Below are 13,935 nucleotides of genomic sequence, written 5' to 3'. Positions count from 1 at the left end.
GCAGTCAAGCAAATGGCTGCATCACATAGTTAGAATGATTTATATTGAGCCTGTTATGTATCAGGTCAGACAGCAACTACCCTCCCCCATAATCAATGGGGAGATTACAAGAGACACACAAGTTGATCTCCGAATGGCCTTTTAACGTCTTCGGTTGATTTGCACTATATACGTTTAATGGCTTCGTGGCTCTCTCTCTTTTTTTCTCTCGCTCTGCTGTGCCGACAGCTCTTGTTCTTTGCCCCCTCCTTCCTTATCATTCTGGATGCACTCCCCTGTGGCACCACTGAAAGGCTTGACAGCCGAGCAGGGATCAGGATGAAGGGATGATAATTGATGTCCCTGCTAGTAGCGCTCTACAGCAGGTCAACCATCCCAGTGCTCTCCTGTGCGAGCATGGGGGCCCCTGGGTTCTGTGACCCACTCGCTGACAGCTCGCGTGTGTGCTCTAAAATTTAATTGCTCTGCTCTGCCCAATTTGCATAATCCACATAATCACACTGATTTTAATTGCCCACAACTCCACAAAGATCATGTGGTTAAGTGGTAAATCATAATTAGATAAATAATTGCTTTGGCCATAGCAAGCTGCTTTGTTATACCTGCCATCTGCTGGGCAGTTTCTGTCTCTCAAAACAATACATCTCGGAAGGCTGATCATGGAGCTCTCAGCTTATCTGCGGAGAGCCATATTTTGGAATCCTGCCTGAGACTGCAGGATCTGTGGAATGTTTTCCGATTTGGCACGTTAGTTATTCATCCATGAGATCATTACCAGGGCCTTGCTTTACACAGAATAAGCTCACATGTTTGACTTTATTTTATTTTGTTCCATGCGCTCCCCTTGCAAAGCTTTCAACATATATTAAGCAAAATAGCCATAATCATCTACCTTACTAGTTGTACTTCAAGTTCTGATTTAAGGACAGTTTTCACCCTGTGAAGAGACGGTGCTTTTTCTCAACAAAAGACATTTTTTTTTCTTTTGAAGTCGCTTTTCAGATTGAGTTTGAATTGACCCAGGAGTGGAGCCATATATGGGCTTGGTTGTGAGGTTGTGGAGATGGTAGGCGACTATTACAGGGAGTCTTTGTAGCTGCTTCATCTCATTGGCAAAAGTCTCAAAGCACTTCAAACAATGACGGGCAGTGACTTTTGTTGTGTAGGTAAGGATAGCAGTCAGCTTGTGGCATCAATGTCACACCCCCTACAGGCATCAGCGAGGTGAACGATCAGGCAGGGTGTGTGGCGAGGTTCTGATCATTGCAGTGTGTCAACTGAGGGAGGAAGAATTGGAAGAGGAGAGCATCCAGTAGAGATGACATCCTTCCCTATAAGCAGTACAAGTCGACCAACCCAATAGCAGGCTGCCTAGTGACCCGTTTGTATGAGGCGTGGTGGGTGACTCAAACTGAAGGAAAAATTGCTGTCCAATTGCTCACCTTTTTTCCTTCATTATATCATTTTGTTCCTTTTCAAAAATGATTGGTGGGTGACTTTTCACTGGCGACATTCTCTTTAAACGTATTGAGCAGAATGGAATTGACCATCTGGACCAGAATGCTAATTTTCCTGATCTCGGCTGACTGTGGAATGATATCATTGGTTTAAGTACCTGGGGTTGGACAGGGGAAAGTTGCTCCCTCCTCTGGATCGTTCCTTTCTCGTGATCACCTACAGGGGAGGGAAGGTGTGTGTGGCGAGATGCCTCTTGGCTCAGTCTTGCTCCTTCCCACCCTCCCCAACGCCCTAGTAAGAGTCTCCCTGTCAATACTCCTGAGTAATGGATGAATGGACATTCGGGCAAGGCACTGAGGAGACACTGGTTCTCCCGAACTATAACCCAATATCTTCGTGGGAGGAGGGGAGAAAATCGGAGGAACTTCCTTTGCTGTCCGATGTCACTTCAGTCCGCAGGATGAGAGTATTGAAAAGTTGAAGCCTTGCACTGCCTCCAGATCGGGAGCAAAATTGTTCCGTGTAAACTGACAGGAAAAAGCCGTCTTGTTAGATCCAGAAGGTCCAATCTGATAATAGGATTTTTGATTTTGCTCATTTGATTGGGTGATTCAAATTTGAATACTTAATCAAAGTAGAAGATTATGTCAAGCCTGGTGAAGTTGTTAAAGGGTAGCATTTCCTAGATGGGTTCATAGTTGTGTCAATGTATTTCTTTTTTCTCTCTGAAGCACCAGCCTTAATTAGAACTAATTAACATTCAAAAGGTTCCACTTGGATTTAATGAGACAAGTAAGTTATGCCAAGCCACAAATCTTCAGAAATTGTATCTCTCTTATCTATGTCTTAAATAATTTTTACTATTGGAAAAAGTAAGCTGAAGAAAAGGCTAGACCTGACTTCTCTACACCAAACTGCTAGCTCCCCCAACCTTTTTGTTTGGAAAAATATACTTTATTCATTCAGTATCTGAAAGAACATTACAAAACATTTCAAAATGGCCATCAAAAAAGTGCAATCATATTCAAGTTATCCACATAGATCATGAGGTGCTTCAAAACAATCAATGAACATGACAGACATTTCAATATGGCCATTACAGTCAGACAGTGCAATGGTATTCAAGCTATTGACACAGATCATGTTGCACTCTGAGCTCCCCCAGCCCCACCAGTTCCCCTGCTATATCAGCCCAGGCTGAGTTGCTAGGCCAGGAGGTGGCCTTTGCCAGGATGCTCCAGCACCAACCACCTACAGGATGTGGTAGTGTGGAGGGCAGTGTCTCATCCTGTGGTTAGTGACTAATGCAGCACAGCTTAAGCTATATGAGCCAGAGATTGAATTTGGTTTTAAACTCCTCCCTTGTTCAGTGGAGTCGCTTCTTGTACCTCTTTGAATATTTGATGTATTATCAGGCTGTCATTGCAGTTTTATTTAACTGTATCTAGCTGATAAATTTTGAATACAGAAAGTCACCCCTTGAGCTGCATCATTGTCTGGAACCCTGGTAATAAAACTGATGATATGTGTCTCCTTGTATAGCCTAGACCCTGAATTTTGGTAAAGTGTTGCTCTTGAAGTCCTACCTAAAGGACTTCAAATCGGTCACCCAGCCTTTTTTTTAAACTATTCCTCCATTTTTCTCTCTCCTCTATTTTCCTGTTCTCTTTCTCCCTTGTCTTCTGGTCCTCTCTTTCTGTCTCTCTCCCTTTGTAGTCTTTGTCATCCTTCCCTCCCCTTTCTTCCAATGTTTCTCCTCTTTTTCTCTCTCTCTCTCTCTCTATCTCTCTCTCCCCTACCTCCTCTCCCTCCCATCCTGCCGCCCTCCCTTCATTCCCCATCCTCCCCTTCATGCCCTCACCCCTCAACCCCACCCCCCACCACCACCACCACCACCTCCCCTCACCCCTCTCCCCAATTGCCCTATTAGACCATGGCAATTCAGGATGCTGAGAAGGGGCTTAAGTTGAACTGTGAGTCACAATGAAAAGGATAGCTGAGAATGGAATGCCTGACTGCTTTACTGGAACTGAATATCCATTCATCCCACATGTGAGGGATATGAAAGCAAACGGAACTGCTCGCAACATCTGCTCTTGGGATAGACTTAATTACCAGGTCTACATCAAGAGCTCCATGGGCTTAGCATCCCTGTTCATGTTTGCAGATTAAAGGCTGTCCTGCAAAGCCTTAAACGGGCTTTTGGTACTTTGGGAATTCAGCATGATTAAACACACAGCCTTTTTTCCACCTTGCCTCTTCTCATCCTGAAGTCAATATGATAATTCCTTCAGAATGATCTCTGGTCTGTCGTGTTTTAATTTATTCAGAGTTCCCCCCGCCCCACCCCCTCTTCAGATCTCTTCACATTTGAACTGTCACCTCTCTGAGAAGGGAATTAAGTGACTTGCCCTTACTGGCATTAACTTCAGCCACCTTTTCATTTTCATTTCTGATTGATTTGTGGCAAACAAGTTTCAGTATCACTATACAGTGTAGGATGTGGCGACATGGATGATCCCACAGTCGACCCAACTCTCCAGTGCCTTGATTGATCTTAGTTGTGGCACTAGAGTTGATCTTGGGGCTTCTTCGCTGTTAGGATATTTCAGGTCAAACCTCACAAGGTATCACCTTAACTGCAGTAAGTCCAGGTAACTGGCAAATGGTTGTACCTTACGTCAAATAATGAGAATGAATCAATTTAACGGTACTATGTAGACTGTATGTGAAGTACCCCCAACATCCCTACAGCAGTTTGAAATAAGGCATCCATGGAGAGATTTCTGGCTGGGTTTCTGGTAAATAGAACGAGGGAAGAGAGAAGGGCAGCATAATGCTATCTCTCTACAGCAGTTATAGAACATAAGGAAATGTTGCAAGTTCAATCAATAACAGCCACTGTATTAACAACATAGGAGCAGGAGTAGGCCATTGAAATTATTCTGCCATTCAGTTAGATCATGATTGATCTATCCCTCAATCCTGCCTTTGTTCCATATCCTTTAATACCCTTACCCAGCAAAAATATTGACTTAGACTGTGTAGATTGCAATCTTGTGTCTGCCTGTTAACTGGCAAGTGCTTGATATACAAGTATCAGAAACCCAGGCTGCTGGGGCAGAAGATAAATGGAGACTGACTCAATCTGACTTGACTGGTCTGGAGTCGTGTGGGGCACCGGTCCGGTGGTTCCAGTTGCAACTGTGTCAAGCGTGGATGTGTATTGCTTGAATGATAAAGTGAAGTGACCATATGAGCATTGGCAAAAACTAACATCAGATAAAACAGGGTAATGATCAGAGGTGGGAGCCCTTGTTGATTCCTCTCCCACTCCTGCTGTAGTCACGGCAGCCATTGGCAGCACGATGACCCAGCCGTCAGAGACATGCCAACTCAGCAACTTAACTCTCCTGTTGCGTAGTTGTAAAGTTATAAATTTGGCAGCCCTCTCCTTAACCTATCTCCTTTCCTCTTCCCTGTTCCAATGGTTGAACAGACTACTGTCATTCACTGTTCGGCGGGGAGGTGGTGGCACAGTGGTATTGTCACTGGACTAGTATTCCAGAGACCCAGGGGAATGTTCTGGGGACTCAGGTTCGAATCCCACCATGACAGATGGTGAAATACGAATTCAATAAAAACCTGGAATTAGAAGTCTGATGACGATGACAAAACCATTGCCAATTGTTGTAAAAACCTATCCGGTTCATTAATGTCCTTTTAGGGAAGGAAATCTGCCGTCCTTACCTGGTCTACATGTGACTCCACACCCATAGCAATGTGGCTGACTCTTAAATGCTCTCTGGGCAAGGGCATTTAGGGATGGGTAATAAATGCTGGCCTAGCCAGCGACACCTGCACGCCATGAATGAATAAAAGGCTCAAATGCAGATACAGGAAGGTGCATTGCAACTTTGCAAATCTCTCCTCAGAAAAATGTTATCCCTTTCAGGGGATGATTAACAAGAATTATTAAAACTTTAGTGGATAAACTTGACAATGATTTTTACTTCTTCTAGAACCTTTGTACCAATGTGACTTTTATTCTTCTGTGCCTCTCCCATCCACACATCTAAGACAACACAGTTAAGGTGTTAGACTAATAGATTCCACTCCCATGTGCTAACCCACGACCTTGTGGGTTGCCTTTGAGTGTTTTTGTATATCACAAAGACGTCCTTCATAGTAAACAGGCCTCATGCGTTCTTTATCTGTGAATGAAGGAAGCCTACAGATTACTTCTCCCCTCTTAAGGAGACCTAATTTGGCCTCCTGCTTCCATTTGGTGCATTAGGAAGAATGAAAAACGCTCTTTGCCAAACACACCTCATTTTGGAGAAAATTGTTTGAGTGGGAATTTGCACACAACAGCCACTAGTAACGAAAATGGCAGCTTATACTGAGCAGCGTGAGTGCGCTTATCTCTCTCTGTTAGTTTGCCCAAATTACTTTGGTGTTTTGGCTCAGATGGGCCAGCTAGTAGCTTTGTTTAGTATCAAAACACAATAACAAAGGTGAACCCGATTTGAAACACTTCACAATTCAAATGACTTCTTTACGATTTGACAGTGAACAACATTATGTACCTTCCTCTGAAAGGAAGGCCGCTCAAAATCATTAGGATGTTTACCTCAGTCTGTCTCCTGCCACCCTTTCAGTTTACACAAACCCAAGGAGAAATGGTTTCCTCTGTTGTTGTGTGCCTGTGATCGTTCCTACGTACACTTCAGGAGCCAGCACTGGTGTAATTGGGGCCCAGCTCGGAGGTCGCTTTTTGCTTCCCTTCTCAAGTTTGTTAAGTTCTGGAGATGGTTTGATGCTGTCCACTTAGAGAAGAAGCCTCTAGAAGATGTATGTCTTCATAGTTTAGGTCTTTGACTGCCGGTGGTTCCTGAGCTGTGGCCAAGTTGGCTACAACGTGAAAAATGTGGAGAGTGGAAAAAGGGAAAATGAATCTAACTTTGTTAAAAGAACAATGGGGGTAATTATTAACAACAAATAGTGTGCACTCAATGAGCAGCTGACTGAACAATGGGAGCTATGTTCTTTTTTTAAAAAAAGTGCCCTGTGACACGTTTGCAAAACAAACCCGCCACTACTCGGGAGTGGTGCTTGCATGCACGTAAGGCAAAGCGCGTGTCCAGCTACAGGAATGCGGAGAATTGGCCTCATCTGTTCCGGAAAGCAGGAGAGAGAGAGACACGAGGAGACAAAAGGCAGCTTATTCTGGTTGGCAGAGCTGACTAGGAGTGTCAGGAAGCCATGGGCAGTGGAAAATAAACCTTAGGAGGCAAGAGGGCTCCACAGGACTTCGTAGTTTGGGAGAATGCGAGGCTTCATCGCAAAGTGGTTCTAACAGTGGTATGTGGCATATGTAAACCACTGCGGTGAATGGCAATGTACATTAGAAGTAAAGGACTTAGCATCCCATTCCTGTGAAATGATTTTTCTATTCACCAGAATATAGTGTGCAGTAAAATGGCAAACGATTTACAGTGTGCTTGTTCGTAGTTAGAAAATTCTATATTTGAGGGGAGAAGTGCAGTATGGCGTTTTTTTAATCACACTTTTGCATTTCCGGGTTTTTAAGATTTTTTTTCTTTTATTTGCAGAAGATGCTTGCTTTTGTTTCAGAATTGGGAAGTGGCAGGTGCCATCAGCAAGCCATTGCAATACCATGACACCTGGGAGAGAGATCCCAGTGCTTCCTCCCTACTTCCCTTCTCCCCCAACCAGCAGGATATACAGTAGCTCACCACCCACCGCACCCCCGACTACAATTTCCCAGTTAATTTTTCATGGAATTTGAGCTGAAATGAGCCATTGTATCATAGGCAGCCATTTGCCTCGTCAATGATCAGTATCCAGCTGATCTGTTGGAGGCCTATGAAAAAAGAGCAAGTTGATGGTGCAACCTTCCATGTGTGTTATTGCCAAGCAGCTCAGGACTTTTCTTGCTCCAAAGGCTTCTGTGCACGCTACATATGTCAATGGTTTCATTCGATTACCACGCGCCAGATGTTAAGCACCTTCTAGTTAATAACTTCTATTAACTTTTAGTGACCTCTTTGTTCATGGCTGAAGGAATCCATGCTACCAAATACTGAAATTATTTCTCTTCAAAACCACTGGATTCTCTCCCCTTCACCACACCAACCCCCTCTCAGCAAAAAAAAATTGGGGCAGCCGCTTAGCATGAATTTTTTTTTGTTTTCCATTTCCACTAATATACTGATTGTTTTCTTTAAAAAAAAAATATCAAGTTGAGTTCGCAACACAGGGCGAGTGTACGTTCCTAGCTTCACCTGAGTTATGTGCACGTCTTGACTTTGTGTCTCAGCTCCCCTGTCGGAAGGTGTTGGCACGCAGCAAAGGGATGTGCCAACCGTAGCTGAGGAGCTTGGATTAAAGGGTGGCACTGGGATGGGCTGGGTGGTTGCGAGGAAGCAGTAAAACGATAAAGGAAAATTGCTTCCTTGTGTGGTGAATCACAGCAAAGTGTAATAATGGGCTTCTGGAATGCTTCGCATGACCACACCATACCAGTTTGGTTCACTAGCATTATCTCTATCATGCAATGGTGAGTTTGTGAAATGCTTATACTATGTGCGCTTGAGCTGTGAAAAAACATTCAATGATACAATTATCAGTTGTGACCTTCTAGAGTGGTATAGTGCCTGGAGAGAAATTACAACTATATATACAGCTGGGGTGAAGTACTGGTGGTTATGGGTCATTGCTAGCGGGAGCAATTTGAAGTGATGAATTAAGAGTCTGACAGTGGTCGATTGCACACCACCAAAGTATATTAGTTCAAATGGGAGTTTTCCTATGGTGAACTGGTATCGGTCAATCTGTATATAACCATGTGTGATATAAAGAGTCATGCGAGGTAATACAGGCCTCGACCTCATCAGTAAACTAACACCCTGTGCATTTATATAGCACCATTCACCACTTCAGAAGGTCGCACAGCACCGTCCAAACAACAGAGTTTGAAGCGCAGTCACTGTTGTGCAGCAGGAAACATTGCGGCCAATTTGCACACAGCAAGGTCTTGCAAACAGCACTGAGGTGCGTGACCAGATAATTTGGTTTTCAATGATGTTAGTTCCCGATAGATATTGGCCAGGACTCCAGGGAGCGTTCTATTGTTGTTCTCTGAAATAGTGCCTTGGGAGCTTTTATATCCATCCGAGGGGGCACACATTTCACGGGAAATGTGCTTCAGTATTCCACTGGAATGTCAGCCTATGTTGTGCCCTCAAGTCTCTGAAATATTGCTACATGTGAGTCAAGACCTACATTGTACTCTGTGCATTACATAGCAAAATTCCTCTGACCCCGCAAGACAGGAACAGGAGAATGGGCTTGCTCTGTCAATCAGTACGATCATGGCTTCAACTCCACTTTGCTCCCCATATCTCGTGATTCAACGCAAGCCCAAGAACCTGTTTATCCCACCCTTAAATATACCTCATAATGGAGCACCCACAATCCTCAGGGGTGGACCCACAACCCTTTGATTGAAGAAATTTCTCCTCATCTCAGTCCTACATGACTGACCCCTTATCCTGAGACCGTGCCCCCGTGTTTTAGATTCCCCAGCCAGGCAGAGCAGCCTCTCAGTATCTACTCTGTCAAGCCCTTTCAGAATCTTGTATGTTTCAATGAGATCACCTCTCATTCTTCTAAACTCCAGAGAATATAGGGCTGTTAAAATAGCTTATTCTCTGCATTACTATAAGCCATGCCATGGGAGCAGTGCTGATACACTGACTTATCACGGCATACTGTCTATTGAACAAGAGTGTAGCTGACACCTTCAATTGATTTTGCATAACTTCCAATCAATGAGAAGTACTTTTGGATAAATAATGACTGATATTTTAATGGCTCAGTCAGATTTGGATGATAGGTCAAAAGGGCAATTAGTCACGCTGTTGGATAAGTCACTTTTGTTTGTTCAGAGGGCAAGTAAATGGATCTTAAAGACGTGATTTGAAGTTTAATATTGGAGATCTTCGTACCCCTCCAATTCTGACCTCTTGTGTATCCCCTGAATTTTACACCTCCTCCATTGGCGGCCATGCCTTCAGCTGCCAAACTCTGGAATTCTCTCCCTGTACCCCTCTCTCCTCTTTCAAGATGTTCCTTAAAGCCTAGCTCTTTGACCAAGCTTTTGATCAGCTTTCCAAATAACTGCTTATGTGGTTTGTGTTAAATTTTGTCTTATTACATGTGAAGAACAGAGGTGTATTTCACTGTTAAAAATGTTCTATAAATGCAAGTTGCTGCTGTTGTTGACTTCCGTTAGCTCCAGTGAAATTGTAAACATTTCACCACTTTTGTTAAAATTCCAGGGTTGCTATGTTGCCAAGTTTGCTCCTTTGTATGTCTCGGAACCACACGCAGTTGAAAAGGTTTGAGGCCAGTGCGGTGTTTAAAATCTCATGAAGAGGGTCAGTTGGCCTCACTGGTTGTAGGGAAAATCAACCTACCCTTGACTCTTGATGCCTCCCCTTCCCATGATTAACTTGCTTGTGGGCACTTGGTAATGGACGGGTGAGGTAGTGAAGGTCTGCAGGCACCACACTCAGGCAAAATTCAGCCCTTACAGCAAATGAGGTAGGAAGAGGGAGTGGGATTAAGTGGATCATGAATGTTTTAATTCTGCTTACTTATCTAATGCAGTCCCAGTGTTTGTTGTCTTAAGTGCCGAAACGGGGTGGGGAGAAGGAGGTTTTGCGTGGCTTCCTGTAGGCTGTTGTTCGATGGAATGTATGCTCACTTAACTGACAACTGTGGTGTCATCATCTGGGCCTAGCTGTGCAAGTTTAGCAGCCACCTCATTTCAAAAACTACTTGGAGTCATGTTGTGAAACGTCACCTATCACAACAATTTTGCATGACATGGCTTGTCATTTTAGCTGCAGGCAGGAAGTGTCAAATCAGACTCATCAGTCAGTCCCTCCTCTTCCCCACCCAGCTTTCCTTCAGACAGTTTATCCGCTGCAAGTTGTTAGTATTGGTTATTGCATAAAGTGCCTGTCCTGGGTCAGAGCTGGAGATGGCGTGTGATTAATTGTATTGGATGGGGAAAAGAACGAAAAAAGATCAGAGAATCACCTGATAACTTGACTGCTTCCCCGATCCCTGCAGCTGGCACATTCTGACGTGTGGCGCACAGCAGGGTGAGGCAGTTGTGCATGTAGTTCCCCCTGCCCACCCAACCCCACCTCAGTCATGCTGCAACAGGTGCCCTTCAGCCTCCTCCACCTCACACAGTGACACTCCAGTCAGTTCATGAATGCAGGAAGCCTCACCTGTCCCTGTTGAGCTGAAGAACTTGATGGTGGTATCCAAATCTTAGCAACATCAAGCGCTCAGCAAGTTCCCAATTCTTATCTGCTTTCTTTGCCTAGCCTAAGCCTCCTGCCAATGCATTGTACAATTCAGAACTACATAAGGCCTTAATAATTTGTACCCATTAGTACCATGAAGCAATAAAGAATATAACCCTTGGACGAGAGGAAGTTTCCCACTACTACTTGCCCAATTTTATTTAGCAGAAGCAGTGAGTGACAGTGAAAATTCATGATGAGCAAATAGGATTTCGACTGGTCAACAATCTTTTTCTTATCGTTAAAAACAAAAAAACTGCGGATGCTGGAAATCCAGAACAAAAACAGAATTACCTGGAAAAACTCAGCAGATCTGGCAGCATCGGCAGAGAAGAAAAGAATTGACGTTTCGAGTCCTCATGACCCTTCGACCGAAGTTCGGTCGAAGGGTCATGAGGACTCGAAACGTCAATTCTTTCCTTCTCTGCCGATGCTGCCAGACCTGCTGAGTTTTTCCAGGTAATTCTGTTTTTGTTTTTTCTTATCATTGCCTTTCTTACTCAGTAATTGTACCAGGTCCAGTGTTAATGGTCTGTCTCAGTAATCTGATGCATCTGAAGCATTTAGTCTTTGGAGTGTTTGGACAAACAACAGTGGCAATGAATGTTTAATGTATATTCTACTGTTAACTAATGTTGGCACTTCTAATATTCCTTGATGTAATCCTGTTTAATTACAATAGACTTCCGATTATCTGAGACTCTCAGGACCCAGAGTTAATTGGATAACTGAGGGCTTCAAGTACTGGGAGGTGGGGCCTGCATGGGCTACACCAAAGCAATATCCTGTGTGTTTACAAAGCACTGGACTTTACGCAGCTCCCCCATGGTGTTTCGGTCAGAAGGGCCCTTTATATTAGTTCTGTGTACTCCTGCAGAAGAGATTGCAGAGCAAAATGATCGATCGCTGACATTTAGTCAATGTAAAATGCATTCACAAATGATAGTGTGCCATTGCAACAGACAAGTGATAAACCCGGCACTGTGCCCTGCCATGAGGGCATTCAATGCCAAGAAGAGGTGAGCTCCACCCCTGCACTGCTGTAATGGAGTCCTGGCACCCAACGGAGCACTGTCTGCTCATCTCCTGAATCGAAATGTGCTGGCTTTTGTGTCTGTTGTCGAGGAGGATGTTCCCTGGGCTCTTGGAGCGTGAAACGGGGATCAGTTGAGTTGCAGTTTAGAAGTGCAAAGGTCACTCATTCTCCCGTAGCCCAGCGTTTGGAAAGCCACATATGCCCTGACTTAAGTCTTAGTCTTGCCATCTGCATTGGAGAGTAAGCATGGAGGGAGCGGAGTGTGGGATATTTTTGAGTTGCCCCACTCAGTCTCTTCCATTCTCTGTTTCTGTCTCTGTACTGCCTCTGACGGAACAGATCATGCGACTTTGCTGTGATATACCAATGCTGGCAATGTTCCTTCAAGGTATAATCCAGTGGCTGGCCATAACAGTTCAAGCTTTTGTAAGCACAGGGGCAGTGGCAAGTAATTTCTACTGTTGACCCTTCCTATTGCAGGGTTTAGCTCTGAGATATCTCATTAGCCAAAATGCATTTGGAATGGAATCTTATTGTCACAGTTTCAGTGTTAGGTTGGTGAAAGAGAGGGGGTGGTTGTGGAGGGAGCGTTGCATGTTGTGGGTGACGGTGGCCAAGCATGCTTCAGATGGCTCAGTGCTTCTGACTGAGGGAAGTTTACACTCATCAAGTCTCTAACTGTTGTGTAGCAACTCCTTATCGCAAAGTGAGCATGTGTGGCCAAGGGCAGCCTGTGATGGCTCCCTCTTCAAATAGTGGAGACTAGCAGGCTATGTTGCCTGGGCTTAGGCAAGAGCAGTCAATTGGAGAGTAGTGAGCTGTTGGAGCCTATGGAATAATCTTGCAAGCGGAAGCCAAAATTCAAGAGGTTGAGGGGGTGGGAGTGAAAAAGAGACTGTTTGGAAGGAAAAGCTTGCTGCTAACTGCACCTAACGCAAACTCCATTCTGTTCCCAACACCAGCACCCCCGCCCCCTTTATCCTGATAGGTGAGAGCACCATCTTATGTAAAGCACTGTGCCCCATCCTTTCATTCATCCTACTCAGGCATACCACGCAGAGCAATTAGAATTTGAAATACATGCAAAACAGCAGTTAAATGGTTGTAAAGGAGTGCAGCTGCCCATTAACTGGGGAGTGTAACACAAGGGCTCTTACTTGGCAGGGAATTTGGGGCAGTTTGGGTTAAGTAGCAAAGTGCAGCAGTGAAGTGAGATGGATTGTGCAAGTGTTTGGAGGGTGTTCATTGTCATTCTGTATGAGGCTTCCAAATAATCAATGTGCACTATCACCTCTAAATCCTGTCCCTAATTGATTTATTACAACTTAGCCATTACTTCAGTACATTGCTCTTTCTCGAAAGCTGGGATAAATCATTCTTTTACATGTGGAATATCTAACATGGATTCTTGAGCAGGCAGACGTTTAAATAAAGGACAGCAAGTCAGTGCTATAATTTCTATAGAGGGAGTGACACGACTAAGTTGGGGTATTATTAAAGGGTAGCTTTTCTTCAGAATTTATGCAGTGGATAATTGACTAGAAAGGAGGCAGATTTCAGCTGTCTCTTTAAATGTGTTCTCCTCTCCCCACCCCCCCCCCCACCCCCCACCCACCTACTCCCAGTCTTTGAGTTTGCACTATCTTCTCAATTCCTTCCTCTGACTTATTCTGTACTGTGCTTCCTGTTTACTGTCTATCCTGTCTGAGATGTGATGGCCCCTTTGGTTGAAAAGCCTGTGCTGTCACTGACGGGCATTACCCCACCACGAGTCACCACCCTCCGATGTAAAGAGCAGCCATTGTCCAATGGATTTGCCATCCGTCCCTGGCACAACCCTGGGGAGATCCTGAAATGGATTTGTTTCAGCAAAATATCTTGGCTAAATCGAACAAGGCCAGCACACTCCTGGCCAGTGCGACTGCAGTTCCGACCGTGGGCTGGAAAGGGGGAGTTGAAATTATGGGTTGTGTCAGAACCATCCTGGCCAAGTGAGAATGATAGACTTAGGGTTGACACTGAGTAACTTACGGT

At 44.5% G+C, this 13,935-nt stretch overlaps 1 protein-coding gene across 5 annotated transcripts in view; it reads left to right on the top strand.

The window, feature by feature from the left end:
- Window positions 1–13,935, top strand: part of gse1 (Gse1 coiled-coil protein) — a 604,225-nt gene that overhangs the window by 474,531 nt on the left and 115,759 nt on the right. The gene's annotated exons all lie outside the window — the stretch shown is intronic.

The sequence above is a fragment of the Carcharodon carcharias genome, chromosome 7 (genome assembly GCF_017639515.1).
Source record: "Carcharodon carcharias isolate sCarCar2 chromosome 7, sCarCar2.pri, whole genome shotgun sequence".
In the NCBI taxonomy this organism is placed as follows: domain Eukaryota; kingdom Metazoa; phylum Chordata; class Chondrichthyes; order Lamniformes; family Lamnidae; genus Carcharodon; species Carcharodon carcharias.
Note: the sequence above shows the minus strand (reverse complement) of the source record. Positions and strands in the feature narration are given on the sequence as shown.